At 43.5% G+C, this 6138-nt stretch overlaps 1 pseudogene; it reads right to left on the reverse strand.

Moving 5' to 3' along the window:
* Positions 1-4222: 4222 nt before the first annotated feature.
* Positions 4223-5897, reverse strand: LOC109760766 (BTB/POZ and MATH domain-containing protein 2-like; annotated as a pseudogene).
* Between the last annotated feature and the right edge of the window lie 241 nt (positions 5898-6138).

Consider the following 6138-nt stretch of genomic DNA (forward strand, 5'->3'; position numbering starts at 1 on the left):
ACCATATCGGCTACTTTTTGTCCATTTCCTGATATCTCAAGTAATAATTATTTTCTTTGTCTTGCAGGGTTTGGAAAAAGTTCACCGCAGAAGCTCCGGGACTGCCGAAGGAGCTGCAATATACATACCCGAAAGTAAGTACTACTAGCTAGCTAGTTCCGCGCATCTCCCGTTGATTCTAGCTACTTTCATCAATGCCATTTATAATGCTTCATTATCAGTTTGATTGACCTCTATTTCTCGTAAAGTGCTTGTGGCAGGAACAAGGGAATGATTACTGTGGATACTACGTGTGCGAGTTCATCTACAACGCGACTTGCAAAGATAAGCGGAGCTACTCTAAAAGACAATATGATGTGCGTAAGCAATAATATTCACAATTTCATTTTATTACACCATCATTTCTGTTGAGTTTCATTCATATATATGTATTAACCCCCTTCTTCAAATTAGACGTGGCAGATGCAGAATGAACTCCAACAGAAGATCGCATGAAAGCAATTCAAGAGGAATTGGCGGGATTCTTTCTTGACCACGTCATCAATAAAGCCGGAGAATACCATGTGGAACTTGAGTTCAGATGCTAGGGGATTGTAAGAGATCTTACATATTGTATATGTATGTAGCCAGTAGCGTCGGATAGATAATACGAAAACTTGTTGTTCGACCAATCTCTCGGAGAAGGAGAGGTCGATCACTTCTCTCGGTATGCATGACGGACTTCTGTACTTAATGGTTTCCTTCATTTGCTTACTAGATAAGAGAGGACACTTCTCTCTATTAATTAATTAGCTACCTAACACAATATATGAAACACCTTAAGAGGGGCCTCTCTATACGTATAGTACGTACCGTCGACCAAGCACGGAGATAAGAGAGGACACTTCTCTCTATTAATTAATTAGCTACCTAACACAATATATGAAACACCTTAATTAACCATACAAAACCCCCAAATCCTCCCCACCCCCTTTCAGAAAGAAAAAAACAAAAACCCTAGCCCCTGAACAGCTGACGCATGGATGCCTTTTGGTACCGGTTGGTGCCACCAACCGGGATCAAAGGCCCTCCTGCCTGGGCTAGCAGCACCGGCCACGTGGAGGCCCATCTGTCCCGGTTCGTGTAAGAACCGGGACTAAAGGCCTAGGGCTTTAGTAACGACCCTTTAGTCCCAGTTCAGGAACCGGGACAAATTGGCCTTACGAACCGGGACAATAGGCCCTTTTTCTACTAGTGGTAGAGGTGGGAGTATGCCTGGCGAGACGGTTGGGTGCAACAGTAATTAGGGGGAGTTATGCTCCGAGTGCCCATAAAGTCGTGTGTGTGTGTGGGGGGGGGGGGGTGTTCAAATTCCTTGATTAAGTACTTTCTCCGTTCATAAGTTGAGATTCTACTGTGGACCACATACCAAGCAAAATGAGTTAATCTACACTCTAAAATATGTCTATATACATCCGTATATAGTCCATATTAATCTCTAAAAAGACTTATATTTAGGAATGGAGGGAGTATAATAAGAATCTTCAGTAAAATTAGAATTAGAATTCTTTTCACAGCCGGTAACCATTTTGTTTTGAGTATGGATGTCCAGTATTTTTTCTTCTTCTTTGTGACTTTGACTTTGAGAAGTTATGCTCAATCTCCCTATCCAATTTGAATGTACACATGCTTAGTTCCTGGAAAATATTACCAAAGAAGAGGCTTGGGATCGCATTAATTAACCTGCGGACTGAGAAAGTGAACTATTGTCGCCTTTCTTGATAGTGAGACTCAGTTTCACATTACTGATTGGAATGACATGGCAGGTCTGCGATACAGGTTCCAAATTTTTTTGTTTCAGAGTGTATGTATATTTAAGAGGAGCCCTAACTTCAGTTATCCAAATAAATTATATTTCGTGAGGATTGAAATTAGCTTTCATATCTTCAGTTGCTTTTTAACCAGGTCAATTTCCCTGTTTGCGGTGTTTACAGATAGACCTTGTGTTTTTCAGATTGTTAAAATGTCTACTTAATAGAGAATGATATTTGGACAAATAATAACTGAAGCACTGGGGTCTACTTTAAGGCTTGTGACCTGTTATGCCATCTCCATCTTTGTTGTTTTGTTTTCTCCTATGCATATTTTTTAATGGTGAGCTATCACTCTTGACGGCGGATACCTCTAAACGCTATAGCGCGCTATTTAAACTTTACTTTTATGTGTTAGGAGCAAAGTCTCTATGGCGTAGGAGGCAGGATCACTGTAAACACTACAGCGCAAAAAGTCCATACAAATCCCTTGTCAATTTGATGATGCTTTCTTAGCCTTCCCGCGCATCTCAAGTTTCAAGCAACATTATCCCGAGGCAATCACATTCACGATTCATATCTGTCAAAATGAGGCATCTTAATGTTAACATGCTGAAATTTGCTCAAACACCATACATGTGCGGTGACGTTGCTTTAGAGAAAACGTATTTGTGGTGGATATATACCATCAGCAGATCAGCTCCAGTACTGCCCCCTTAATACTTCTTCCATGGATAATGTCCAATGTAAGATTGAAAGTCGTAGTCATATGTAAGGTACGCCGCCACGGCGTTGAAGCTTAGGTATCCAGTAAAACTGATATCTCTTTAAATCCTTCCGAATTAAAAGTACATAAAAATGCTCGAAAGTAAAATATATATAAAAAATCACCGTCGACAATTGCAAGGTCTCTTCAATCTCCACACGAAGTAAACAATAACTCTTTTTCTGTTCTAGAATACAAGCAACTGCTAACTCTGTTACATGTCTGACAGATACATCCAAATAATAATCAGGATGATGCTTAGTGTCACCTGCATGCATGCTTTTGTTCTTCTCCTGCTATTCAGTGAAAAAGGTAAAACATTTTGGCCAATGTTTAATGTGCCGAACCGAGCTCTGTCAGTTCAGTGAAAAGCTTTGCTGCTGGTCATTTTACTGACCTGTCGTTTGCAGCAGAAAATTCTGACAAATCCATTGCTGCTGTGGAAAAATTGAGTTGCCTCATGTCTAAATCATGAATGTGCTGAACTTTGCTCCAAATTATTAGTTTCGATGCGAAGAACCTTTTCTAGTACCGTTGTCATCAGACAATTCATTTGTAAGGTTGTACCCTTGGTTCCTAGAAGAAACTCCTATATATCTTGTCCACATTTGTTTCATGCTCTTGTTGGGATGTACCAGGTGGAATGCAGAACTTGTTGGGATTTGCTGCTCATCTGTCATGTAGGAAACACATGTCAAAACATATTTTGATGATGTACTGCGTGTTAGAATGATAGGTCCTGCCTATTATATACAAGAAAGAAAATTTGGGTAAAATGATAAAAGGTATAGAAACGTTCTTTTATTTGTTATTGTTTTCTTGAGCAACTTGCCTTAAAACAAAGTAAGGATTCCATAGGCTAACAGAGTAAAATTCTGTCTAGTAATAATATTTTTTTCAGAGTGAATATTTTTTGTTTGTTTGTTAGAGTAGCAATTAGCAGTGCTCAATATTCCCTGTAAACAATTTACAGTCTTCCACTAAAAAATTACAATTTAAAGACTAAAATTAGTGGTGGATGCTGCTAAAGGTAGGCATACACTAGAGAAAACCGCGTCTATAAGGTAACCCCGTCGCTGCGTTGAAGACATATGACCCAATTTCTCAAAGTTTATGTGTTGAGTAAAACTGACATCTACTGAAATTAAAAGTAGTAATGCTCAAAAGTAAACAAAACAATAATCACCATTATTGCAGGTACCTTCAATCTCCAAACAAAGCAGCGATTAACTCTTTTTCGGTTCTAGAATTTATACAAGCAACTAATAACTCTGTTACATGTCCACAAATATATCCAATCAACAAATCAGGATATTGTACAAAATATACAATGCAGACCACAACCGCACTTAGGTGTTGACTATTGGCTTAGACCAACACATAAATCATCTTCCTTTGCGACTAATACTACAAAGTGGAAGGTTTTTCAAATGTCATTCCCAAATTTGATAATAAGGGGTTCACTAGAACTCCCGGTGTGAAGGCTGAAAGACACACCAGGATTCTGTGGCTGAAGGTGAGAAACCTATACCTGCGCACTCCGAGTCATCCTTCACTCTTTAACATCACTGGACAGAAGATTCTTGCCAAAGCCCTCCAGCCTGCACGCCTGGCGGCAGTTATAAGCATACAAGGAGATAGGCACCAAATAATGGACCATTTAGACTAAATTACATCACATTGAAATCATGGACCATTTAAACCAGTCAGGGGAACACAAGTTACTAAAATATGTCCATGGATAACTAGTACAACCAGAGACTAACCTACCGAGCTTCGGTTCATTGTTAAGACATGACATAGCTTAACTTGATAATCATACCACATACACGGCATGCACAAACAGAGACTACGCATTACTAAATTTTGGACCACTAGCAGCACCTAACTATATGCATCAGTGCTTGTGCTTTCTCCCACACGCAGACTTGACTCGAGAAGGTCAGACAACACCGAAGGGCAGCTTGCCGCTAGATACTTGTACCCCTCCGTCGCCAACACAGCATCAAGAACCTCACGATTCCTAACGATGAACTGGACGCACTTCGCCTTGAGCTGTGGACAATTGTGCTGCTCGGCTAGAGCCAGAGATGTCGCTGCCGTGTCAACACTGATGCCACCAGAGAGCTTGCTTTCACAGACCAGCTTGAGCCTGTCTAGGTCATATCTGTCAGCAGCTGCAAGCAAGTGCTGAGCTAACACCATCACCTCCTTGCCCTTCTCGTCGAATTCAGGCACAGTATCAGTGTAGATGAAGTGAAGCAGCGACTTGAATACCGCAGCCTGCATGTCCTTAATCTCCACGCGCCGTGCGCAATTCTCCTTCATATCTCCAAAGAACTCGGCCATGAAGACAGGGGATCTTGCAGCGAGGATGAGCTTGTGCGCAGCAAAAGACTTGCCACACACAAGAAACGTGACATCTGCTCCCGTCTTGCTCCGCAGGAGTTCAGCAAGGTGTCTGTGCAAGTTTGAGGATGGCACTGGCACTTCTTTGACCGGGTCCGTAGCCGGTAGTTCCTTGAGAACGTCAATGGTGCATTGCACAGTAAAAGAATCACCCCTAAGATAACCTGATGCTGCTAGCTTACTTCTCAAGATAAAAGATTTAAAGATATAATCATTGGGACGGCTGAACACCCGCTGCTCACAAACTTCGTTGGATGGCTCAAGCGTCCCTGCCGGATCGACCAACCGGCAGCATACAGCGACCCTCACACTGCCCCTGCGGGCTTTTCTGAGAAAGGCACGCTTCACACTGGCCCTGCGGGGTTTGCTGAGAAAGGCAAGTTCCACTGCTACAGAGTAGCCCCAGCAATTAGGATAGACACGGAATTCCCATTCGTACCCATCGAAATTCCATCTGGATTTGATGCAATCGTTGTCGCCCATGGTCTGGGTCAAGCTGAAGCCGTCCACCTTGACCAGCTGTGCACTGACCGCACAACATTGGTAATGGTTTTGGGGGCATTATCCATGGCGAAGGCCGGACAGTCGATCTGAGGGGAAGTTTCTTTTTTGCGTCAGATCGGACGTTGCTTCCTGGGGAATGAACGCCTATAAGCTCGATTCAGCAAGCAACGAGCAAAGGCATGAGAAGCAAGAAGGCAAAGGCGGCTCACCACGCCACTGGAGCAGAAACCCTAAGCGAGTGCCGGCGGAGGTGACGAAGGTTGGTGTTCAGGCGCCGGCGAGGCGTATCGACTGGCCTGCCGGCGTCCGATGAGGCGGATCCGGCCGGATTTGGGGGCCGCCGACGAGCCGGACCTGCCTTCTCTTGTGGGGAGGGAATCCGGAGCGAGAGGAGGAAGTGGTGGCGGCGAGTGAGGAAGTGAGGTCTGAGGATTACGACTCGACTGGCTCGTTGGTATTGACGGTGGAAGACCTTGGGAAAAAATGTCTAAATTTTAAATAAGTCTTTTTTATGGGGACATGCTCCTTTTATCAAAGGTTGACTGACCCAACCCACGCCGTCACCAAGTTTCTCCCCGCCGCCGCCAAATCGCCCCCCCCCCCTCCCCTTGCTCTTCCCCGTCCCGGATTCGTCAGCGGCAAGAGAAGTGGAGACCCGTCTGGTCATTC

The sequence above is a fragment of the Aegilops tauschii genome, chromosome 7 (genome assembly GCF_002575655.3).
Source record: "Aegilops tauschii subsp. strangulata cultivar AL8/78 chromosome 7, Aet v6.0, whole genome shotgun sequence".
NCBI lineage: Eukaryota > Viridiplantae > Streptophyta > Magnoliopsida > Poales > Poaceae > Aegilops > Aegilops tauschii.